Source organism: Triticum aestivum, chromosome 5D, assembly GCF_018294505.1.
Source record: "Triticum aestivum cultivar Chinese Spring chromosome 5D, IWGSC CS RefSeq v2.1, whole genome shotgun sequence".
In the NCBI taxonomy this organism is placed as follows: domain Eukaryota; kingdom Viridiplantae; phylum Streptophyta; class Magnoliopsida; order Poales; family Poaceae; genus Triticum; species Triticum aestivum.
Window position 1 is genome coordinate 55,111,872 of NC_057808.1, and position 11,557 is coordinate 55,123,428.

Genomic DNA, 11,557 nt, shown 5'->3' on the forward strand with positions numbered 1-11,557 from the left:
ACAATGAACCTACGAGCTATGGAGAAGCGATGGTGGGCCCGGATTCCGACGAATGGCTCGAGGCCATGAAATCCGAGAGAGGATCCATGTATAAAAGCAAAGTGTAGACTTTGGAAGAAATACTTGATGGTCGTAAGGCTGTTGGGTGCAGATGGATTTTAAAAGGAAGACAGACAATGATGGTAAGTGTCACCATTAAGAAAGCTCGGCTTGTCGTTAAGATGTTTTCCGACAAGTTCAAGGAGTTGACTACGATGAGACTTTCTCACTCGTGGCGATGCTAAGCGTCTGTTGGAATTGTGTCAGCAGTTACTGCATTATTTATGAAATCTTGCAGATAGGATATCAAAACAAGTTTCCTTACCAGTGTTCGTAAGGAAAGGTTGTATGTGATACAACCAGAAGGTTTTTGTCAATCCTGAAAGATGCTAACAAGTATGCAAAGCTCCAGCAATCCTTCTAAGGACTGGATTAAGCATCTCGGAGTTGGAATGTACGCTTTGATGAGATGATCAAAGATTTTGGGTTTATACAAAGTTTATGAGAAACTTGTATTTACAATAAAGTGAGTGGGAGCGCTACAACATTTCTGATAAGTATATGTGAATGACATATTGTTGATCTGAAATGATGTAAAATTTCTGGAAAGCATAAAGGGTTGTTTGAAAGGAGTTTTTCAAGGGAAGACCTGGATAAAGCTGCTTACATATTAGGCATCAAGATCTATAGAGATAGATCAAGACGCCTGATGATACTTTCAAAGAATACATACCGTGACAAGATTTTGAAGGAGTTCAAAATAGACCAGCAAAGAAGGAGTTCTTGGCTGTGTTACAAGGTGTGAGTATTGAGTAAGACTCAAGACCTGACCACAGCAGAAGAGAGGGAAAGGATGAAGGTCGTCCCCTATGCTTTAGACATAGGCTCTACAGTATGCTATGCTGTGTACCGCACATGAAGTGTGCCTTGCCATGAGTTGGTCAAGGGGTACAATAGTGATCCGGGAATGGATCACATGACAGCGATCGAACTTATCCTTAGTATCTAGTGGACTAAGGAATTTTCTCGATTATGGAGGTGGAAAGGAGTTCGTCGTAAAGGGTTACGTTGATGCGAACTTTGACACTAATCCGGATGACTCTGAGTACTAAACCGGATTCGTATAGTAGAGCAGTTATTTGAAATGGCTCCAAGTAGCGCGTGGTAGCATCCACAAGATGACATAGATATTCGTAAAGCACACACGGATCTGAAAGGTTCAGACCCGTTGACTAATAACCTCTCTCACAAGCATAACATGATCAAACCAAGGAGGGTCACATGGTGATGTGACCTGTGAGTGTTAATCACATGGTGATGTGAACTAGATTATTGACTCTAGTGCAAGTGGGAGACTGTTGGAAATATGCCCTAGAGGCAATAATAAATTGGTTATTATTATATTTCCTTGTTCATGATAATCGTTTATTATCCATGCTAGAATTGTATTGATAGGAAACTCAGATACATGTGTGGATACATAGACAACACCATGTCCCTAGTAAGCCTCTAGTTGACTAGCTCGTTGATCAATAGATGGTTACGGTTTCCTGACCATGGACATTGGATGTCGTTGATAACGGGATCACATCATTAGGAGAATGATGTGATGGACAAGACCCAATCCTAAGCCTAGCACAAGATCGTGTAGTTCGTTTGCTGAGAGCTTTTCTAATGTCAAGTATCATTTCCTTAGACCATGAGATTGTGCAACTCCCAGATACCGTAGGAATGCTTTGGGTGTACCAAACGTCACAACGTAACTGGGTGGCTATAAAGGTGCACTACAGGTATCTCTGAAAGTGTCTGTTGGGTTGGCACGAATCGAGACTGGGATTTGTCACTCCGTGTAAACGGAGAGGTATCTCTGGGCCCACTCGGTAGGACATCATCATAATGTGCACAATGTGACCAAGGAGTTGATCACGGGATGATGTGTTACGGAACGAGTAAAGAGACTTGCCGGTAACGAGATTGAACAAGGTATCGGGATACCGACGATCGAATCTCGGGCAAGTAACATACCGATTGACAAAGGGAATTGTATACGGGATTGATTGAATCCTCGACATCGTGGTTCATCCGATGAGATCATCGTGGAACATGTGGGAGCCAACATGGGTATCCAGATCCCACTGTTGGTTATTGACCGGAGAGTCATCTCGGTCATGTCTGCATGTCTCCCGAACCCGTAGGGTCTACACACTTAAGGTTCGGTGACGCTAGGGTTATAGAGATATTAGTATGCGGTAACCCGAAAGTTGTTCGGAGTCCCGGACGAGATCCCGGCCATCACGAGGAGTTCCGGAATGGTCCGGAGGTGAAGATTTATATATGGGAAGTCTTATTTTGGTCGCCGGAAAAGTTTCGCACTTTATCGGTATTGTACCGGGAGTGCCGAAAGGGGTCTGGGGGTCCACCAAGGGGGTCCACCAGCCCCGGGGGGGCACATGGGCTGTAGGGGTGTGCGCCTTGGCCTATATGGGCCAAGGGCACCAGCCCCAAGAGGCCCATGCGACAAGAGATAAGGGAAAGGGAGAGTCCTAAAGGGGGAAGGCACCTCCGAGGTGCCTTGGGGAGGATGGACTCCTCCCTGGCCGCACCCTTCCTTGGAGGAAGGGCCAAGGCTGCTCCCCCTCTCCCTTGGGCCTATATATAGTGGGGGAGGGAGGGCAGCAAGATCTAAGCCCTGGCGCCTCCCTCTCCCTCCCGTGACACATCTCCCTCCTCCCGCAGCGCTTGGCAAAGCCCTGTTGGAATCCCGCTACTTCCACCACCACGCCGTCGTGCTGCTGGATCTCCATCAACCTCTCCTTCCCCCTTGCTGGATCAAGAAGGAGGAGACGTCGCTGCTCCGTATGTGTGTTGAACGCGGAGGTGCCGTCCGTTCGGCGCTAAGATCATCGGTGATTTGGATCACGACGAGTACGACTCCATCAACCCCGTTCTCTTGAACGCTTCCGCTCGCGATGTACAAGGGTATGTAGATGCACTCCTTCCCTCTCGTTGCTAGTAAACTCCATAGATTGATCTTGGTGATGCGTAGAAAATTTTGAATTTCTGCTACGTTCCCCAACACTTTCACAGAGTACGTACCTTGACAAGATATTGAAGAAGTTCAATATGGATCAGTCCAAGAAGGGGTTCTTGCCTGTATTGCAAGGTGTGCAATTGAGCACGGCTCAATGCCCGACCACGGCAGAAGATAGAGAAAAGATCAGTGTCATCCCCTATGCCTCGGCCATAGGGTCTATTATGTATGCCATGCTGTGTACCAGACCTGATGTAAACCTTGTCGTAAGATTGGTAGGAAGGTACCAAAGTAATCCCGGCATGGAACACTGGACAGCGGTCAAGAATATCCTGAAGTACCTGAAAAGGACTAAGGATATGTTTCTCGTTTATGGAGGTGACGAAGAGCTCGTCGTAAAGGGTTACGTCGACGCTAGCTTCGACACAGATCTGGATGACTCGAAGTCGCAAACCGGATATGTGTATATTTTGAATCGAGGGGCAGTAAGCTGGTGCAGTTGCAAGCAAAGCGTCGTGGCGGGATCTACATGTGAAGCGGAGTACATGGCAGCCTCAGAGGCAGCGCAAGAAGCAATCTGGATGAAGGAGTTCATTACCGACCTAGGGGTGATTCCCAATGCGTCGGGCCCGATGACTCTCTTCTGTGACAACACTAGAGCTATTGCCCTTGCCAAGGAGCCCAGGTTTCACAGGAAGACCAGGCATATCAAGCGTCGCTTCAACTCCATTCGTGAAAGTGTTCAAAATGGAGACATAGATATTTGTAAAGTACATACGGACCAGAATGTAGCAGATCCGTTGACTAAACCTCTCCCTAGAGCAAAACATGATCAACACCAGAACTCTATGGGTGTTTGATTCATCACAATGTAACTAGATTATTGACTCTAGTGCAAGTGGGAGACTGTTGGAAATATGCCCTAGAGGCAATAATAAATGGTTATTATTATATTTCTTTGTTCATGATAATTGTCTATTGTTCATGCTATAATTGTGTTATCCGGAAATCGTAATACATGTGTGAATACATAGACCACAACGTGTCCCTAGTAATCCTCTAGTTGACTAGCTCGTTGATCAACAGATAGTCATGGTTTCCTGACTATGGACATTGGATGTCATTGATAACGGGATCACATCATTAGGAGAATGATGTGATGGACAAGACCCAATCCTAAGCATAGCACAAAAGATCGTGTAGTTCGTTTGCTAGAGCTTTTCCAATGTCAACTATCATTTCCTTAGACCAATGTCAAGTATTGGGATACCGACGATCGAATCTCGGGCAAGTAACGTACCGATTGACAAAGGGAATTGTATATGGGATTGATTGAATCCTCGACATCGTGGTTCATCCGATGAGATCATCGTGGAACATGTGGGAGCCAACATGGGTATCCAGATCCCGCTGTTGGTTATTGACCGGAGAGGCGTCTCGGTCATGTCTGCATGTCTCCCGAACCCGTAGGGTCCACACACTTAAGGTTCGGTGACGCTAGGGTTGTAGAGATATTAGTATGCGGAAACCCGAAAGTTGTTCGGAGTCCCGGATGAGATCCCGGATGTCACGAGGAGTTCCGGAATGGTCCGGAGGTGAAGAATTATATATAGGAAGTCCAGTTTCGGCCACCGGGAAAGTTTCGGGGGTTATCGGTATTGTACCAGGACCACCGGAAGGGTCCCGGGGGTCCACCGGGTGGGGCCACCTATCCCGGAGGGCCCCATGGGCTGAAGTGGGAGGGGAACCAGCCCCTAGTGGGCTGGTGCGCCCCCCATGGGCCTCCCCCTGCGCCTAGGGTTGGAAACCCTGGGGGTGGGGGCGCCCCACCTGACTTGGGGGGGGGGAGTTTCCCCCCTTGGCCGCCGCCCCCCCATAGATGGGATCCCAGGGCCGGCGCCCCCCCAGGGGGCCTATATAAAGGGGGGGAGGGAGGGCTGCTGTACCCTAGCCCTTGGCGCCTCCCTCTCCCTCCCGTGACACCTCTCTCTCCCGCTTGCGCTTGGCGAAGCCCTGCCGGGATCCCCGCTACTTCCACCACCACGCTGTCGTGCTGCTGGATCTCCATCAACCTCTCCTTCCCCCTTGCTGGATCAAGAAGGAGGAGACGCCGCTGCTCCGTACGTGTGTTGAACGCGGAGGTGCCGTCCGTTCGGCGCTCGGTCATCGGTGATTTGGATCACGACGAGTACGACTCCATCAACCCCGTTCACTAGAACGCTTCCGCTCGCGATCTACAAGGGTATGTAGATGCACTCCTTTCCCCTCGTTGCTAGTATACTCCATAGATGGATCTTGGTGATGCGTAGGAAATTTTAAAATTCTGCTACGATCCCCAACACTTCTTACCCTTGCCCTTCTTGAACTTTGTGGTTTTATTCACCATCAACACTTGATGTTCCTTTTTGATCTCCACCTCCGCTGATTTCAGCATTGAATATACCTCAGGAATGGTCTTTTCCATCCCCTGCATATTGAAGTTCATCACAAAGCTCTTGTAGCTCGGTGGAAGTGACTGAAGGATTCTGTCAATGACCGCGTCATCCGGGAGATTAACTCCCAGCTGAGACAAGCGGTTGTGTAACCCAGACATTTTGAGTATGTGCTCACTGACAGAACTATTTTCCTACATTTTACAACTGAAGAACTTGTCGGAGACTTCATATCTCTCGACTCAGGCATGAGCTTGGAAAACCATTTTCAGCTCTTCGAACATCTCATATGCTCCGTGTTTCTCAAAACGCTTTTGGAGCCCCGGTTCTAAGCTGTAAAGCATGCCGCATTGAATGAGGGAGTAATCATCAGCACGTGATTGCCAATCGTTCATAACGTCTTGGTTCTCTGGGATGGGTGCTTCACCTAGCGGTGCTTCTAGGACATAATCTTTCTTGGCAGCTATGAGGATGATCCTCAGGTTCCGGACCCAGTCCGTATAGTTGCTGCCATCATCTTTCAGCTTGGTTTTCTCTAGGAACGCATTGAAGTTGAGGGCAACGTGGGCCATTTGATCTACAAGACATATTGTAAAGATTTTAGACTAAGTTCATGATAATTAAGCTCATCTAATCAAATTATTCAATGAACTCCCACTCAGATAGACATCCCTCCAGTCATCTAAGTGAAACATGATCCGAGTTAAGTAGGCCGTGTCCGATCATCACGTGAGACGGACTAGTCAACATCGGTGAACATCTTCATGTTGATCGTATCTTCTATACGACTCATGCTCGACCTTTCGGTCTTCCGTGTTCCGAGGCCATGTCTGTACATGCTAGGCTCGTCAAGTCAACCTAAGTGTATTGCGTGTGTTCCGAGGCCATGTCTGTACATGCTAGGCTCGTCAACACCCGTTGTATGCGAACGTTAGAATCTATCACACCCGATCATCACGTGGTGCTTTGAAACAACGAACCTTTGCAACGGTACACAGTTAGGGGGAACACTTTCTTGAAATTATTATAAGGGATCATCTTACTTACTACCGTCGATCTAAGCAAATAAGATGTAAAACATGATAAACATCACATGCAATCAAATAGTGACATGATATGGCCAATATCATTTTGCTCCTTTGATCTCCATCTTCGGGGCGCCATGATCATCTTCGTCACCGGCATGACACCATGATCTCCATCATCGTGTCTTCATGAAGTTGTCACGCCAACGATTACTTCTACTTCTATGGCTAACGTGTTTAGCAATAAAGTAAAGTAAGTTACATGGCGTTTTTCAATGACACGCAGGTCATACAAAAAATAAAGACAACTCCTATGGCTCCTGCCGGTTGTCATACTCATCGACATGCAAGTCGTGATTCCTATTACAAGAACATGATCAATCTCATACATCACATATATCTCATTCATCACATCCTTTTGGCCATATCACATCACAAGGCACATGCTGCAAAAACAAGTTAGACGTCCTCTAATTGTTGTTGCATGTTTTTATGTGGCTTCTATAGGTTTCTAGCAAGAACGTTTCTTACCTACGTAAAACCACAACGTGATATGCCAATTTCTATTTACCCTTCATAAGGACCCTTTTCATCGAATCCGTTCCGACTAAAGTGGGAGAGACAGACACCCGCTAGCCACCTTATGCAACTAGTGCATGTCAGTCGGTGGAACCTGTCTCACGTAAGCGTACGTGTAAGGTCAGTCCGGGCCGCTTCATCCCACAATGCCGCCGAAACAAGATAAGACTAGTAGTGGCAAGAAAATTGACAACATCTACGCCCACAACAAGTTTGTGTTCTACACGTGCATAGAAACTAGGCATAGCCTGGCTCATGATGCCACTGTTGGGGATCGTTGCAGAAATTTAAAATTTTCTACGCATCACCAAGATCCATCTATGGAGTTTACTAGCAATGAGAGGGAAGGAGTGCATCTACATACCCTTGTAGATCGCGAGCGAAAGCGTTCAAGTGAACGGGGTTGATAGAGTCGTACTCGTCGTGATCCAAATCACCGATGACCGAGCGCCGAACGGACGGCACCTCCGCGTTCAACACACGTACGGAGCAGCGACGTCTCCTCCTTCTTGATCCAGCAAGGGGGAAGGAGAGGTTGATTGAGATCCAGCAGCACGACGGCGTGGTGGTGGAAGTAGCGGGATTCCGACAGGGCTTTGCCGAGCGCTGCGGGAGGAGGGAGATGTGTCACGGGAGGGAGAGGGAGGCGCCAGGGGCTGTGGTGCGGCTGCCCTCCCTCCCCCCCACTATATATAGGGCCCCTGGGGGCGCCGTCCCTGGGAGATGCAATCTCCAAGGGGGCGGCGGCCAAGGGGGGTGGCTTGCCCCCCAAGCCAAGTGGGGCGCCCCCCACCCCTAGGGTTTCCAACCCTAGGCGCAGGGGGAGGCCCAAGGGGGGCGCCCCAGCCCACCAGGGGCTGGTTCCCCTCCCACTTCAGCCCATGGGGCCCTCCGGGATAGGTGGCCCCACCCGATGGACCCTCGGGACCCTTCCGGTGGTCCCGGTACAATACCGGTAACCCCCGAAACTTTCCCGGTGGCCGAAACTGGACTTCCTATATATAATTCTTCACCTCCGGACCATTCCGAAACTCCTCGTGACGTCCGGGATCTCATCCGGGACTCCGAACAACTTTCGGGTTACCGCATACTAATATCTCTACAACCCTAGCGTCACCGAACCTTAAGTGTGTAGACCCTACGGGTTCGGGAGACATGCAGACATGACCGAGACGACTCTTCGGTCAATAACCAACAGCGGGATCTGGATACCCTTGTTGGCTCCCACATGTTCCACGATGATCTCATCGGATGAACCACGATGTCGAGGATTCAATCAATCCCGTATACAATTCCCTTTGTCAATCGGTACATTACTTGCCCGAGATTCGATCGTCGGTATCCCAATACCTCGTTCAATCTCGTTACCGGCAAGTCACTTTACTCGTACCGTAATGCATGATCCCGTGACCAAACACTTGGTCACATTGAGCTCATTATGATGATGCATTACCGAGTGGGCCCAGAGATACCTCTCCGTCATACGGAGTGACAAATCCCAGTCTCGATCCGTGCCAACCCAACAGACACTTTCAGAGATACCCGTAGTGCACCTTTATAGTCACCCAGTTACGTTGTGACGTTTGGTACACCCAAAGCACTCCTACGGCATCCAGGAGTTGCACAATCTCATGGTCTAAGGAAATGATACTTGACATTGGAAAAGCTCTAGCAAACGAACTACACGATCTTTGTGCTATGCTTAGGATTGGGCCTTGTCCATCACATCATTCTCCTAATGATGTGATCCCGTTATCAATGACATCCAGTGTCCATAGTCAGGAAACCATGACTATCTGTTGATCAACGAGCTAGTCAACTAGAGGCTCACTAGGGACATGTTGTGGTCTATGTATTCACACATGTATTACGATTTCCAGATAACACAATTATAGCATGAACAATAGACAATTATCATGAACAAGGAAATATAATAATAACCATTTTATTATTGCCTCTAGGCATATTTCCAACAGTATCAACCCAGACTCCATCTATTCAACGCGCAACGTGGGAGGGCTGGGGCCTCGAAATCTGATAACATGCCACGACAAGAGTGGGAGGACCACATGTTCTATATCTTGCACAACATCAAGGAAGTTGAGGAAGTGTGGATGAGGTAATACCACTACACGATTCCTTTATGTCTTCCCCATCATCATGTTCTCTGTTCACTTAGTCCCGGTCCAACACCGCTTTTCTTTTTTTAGTGATTTCGTTCAAGAGGAATGGACGGGAATGAATCCTCCTACTGAGGCGGAGGCACTTACTCTTCTCCGTCATGGAAACCCTGGACGTAAAAAAATTGTTGCTTGGTTCATGGAGAAAGTAATTTTCCACACTCCCCTATTAAATATCTAATTCAACATTTATTAGTTAACCAAACTAATGCACGCAGTAGTTTCAATTATACTTGTAGGGAAAACATCCGAACATATCTATGGATGACGAATTGAGATGGGTTTCCATGGGTTTTGACCCTGCCGTCATGACATGTAAAAAGTATGATGTATATGGGTATCAATTCCATACAGAGGAGCACCAGAACAGCCGGCCCGATCCCAAAACTATAAATACCAGAGTGTACACCCCCGGTCAAAATTCAGTAGACTACTACGGAAGGGTACAAAATATATACGAGATTAAATTCCACATGGGGCGCGAGACCCTAAGTCTGCCTGTGTTCAAATGCCGTTGGTTCGATCCGTCGGAGGGGGTAAAACATACGCCTTCCATCGGTTTGGTCGAAGTTAAACCATCAACCGTCTATGCCGGAGCCGATCTCTTCATTGCGTCTACCCAAGCTACACAAAAGTATATTATCTGCCTTACCCATGCCAGAAAGAGTACCTAAAGGGTTGGGAAGTTGTGTTCAAGGTGTCGCCACATGATTTCTTCAGATCGTGGAAGCATTTTCACCTCTAAGTTCTGGGACTCCTTCCAGATGGCCATGGGCACTAACATTCGCTTCAGCACAGCTTTCCATCCTCAAACTAGTGGCCAAGTCGAGCGAGTCAATCAAATTCTTGAGGATATGCTCAGGGCTTGTGTCATTTCCTTTGGCATGAAATGGGAAGATTGTCTTCCATATGCTGAATTCTCCTACAACAACAGCTTCCAAGCGAGTTCGGGCAAGGCCCCATTCGAGATTCTCTATGGCAGAAAGTGCCGTACTCCTCTCAATTGGTCAGAGACTGGTGAACGCCAACTTCTTGGCAATGACTTAATCACTGAAGCTGAAAAAATGTGTAAAGTCATCCGTGACAATCTCAAAGCCGCGCAATCGCGTCAGAAGAGTTACTATGATAGTAAGCATCGTGATTTAGCTTTCGAGATCGGAGATCATGTCTACCTCCGCGTCTCTCCAATGAAAGGCACTCGTCGTTTCGGTATCAAAGGGAAGCTTGCCCCTAGATACGTGGGTCCTTTCAAGATCATTGGCAAAAGAGGCGACCTCGCCTATCAACTTGAGCTTCCTTCCAACTTCGCGAACGTGCACGATGTGTTCCACGTGTCACAGCTCCGCAAGTGCTTCAAGGCGCCTGAGCGCACTATCGACTTCGAAGAGACTAACCTCCAAGAAGATTTGTCTTATCTTGAGCACCCCGTTGCTATTCTTGAAGAAACTGAGCGCAAGACTCGCAACAAGTCTATCAAATTCCTTAAAGTGAAGTGGTCACACCATTCCGACCGGGAAGCCACCTGGGAATGCGAGGACCATCTCTGTTCCGAATATCCGGAGTTCTTTCAGTCCTAGATCTCGGGACGAGATCCTCTCGTAGTGGTGGAGTGTTGTAACACCCCGGATGTATCTTGCCATATTTGTGAATCCGACTCTTGCCATTTTCGGCGATGTGTTATGTTATTCCCTCCGTTGTCGGGTTTTGTTTTTCGTTTTGTATTTTTGCATGTCATGCATTTTCGTATCTTGTCATCATGTGCATTGCATTCGCATACGTGTTCGTCTCATGCATCCGAACATTTTCCCCGTTGTCCGTTTTCCAATCCGGCGCTCCTATCTCCTCCGGTGCACCCCTCTTGTTTTGTTTCGTGTGCGTGTGTCAAACTTTCTCGGAATGGACCGAGGCTTGTCAAGTGGTCTTAATATACCACCCGGAGACTACCGGTCAAGTTTCGTTCCATTCGGAGGTCGTTTGGTACTCCAACGGTTAACCGGGCATCCGCAAAGTCCATTTGAGTGTCCAGCAAAAACCCCCTCTAAAACCAGCCCAAAACCCACCAAACTCTCTTCCATGCTCTAGGTCGTTCGATCACGATCGTGTGGGCGAAAACCGCACCTCACTTGGAGTCTCCTAGCTCCCTCTACCTATAAAACTCCATCTCCCCCGAAAAACGGAATCACAGACGAACCCTAACCCTCTCCTCGCGCCGCGCCGGACACGTCCGCCGCCGGCCGGACGCACCGGCCGCAGCCAACTGGCGCGCGCCAC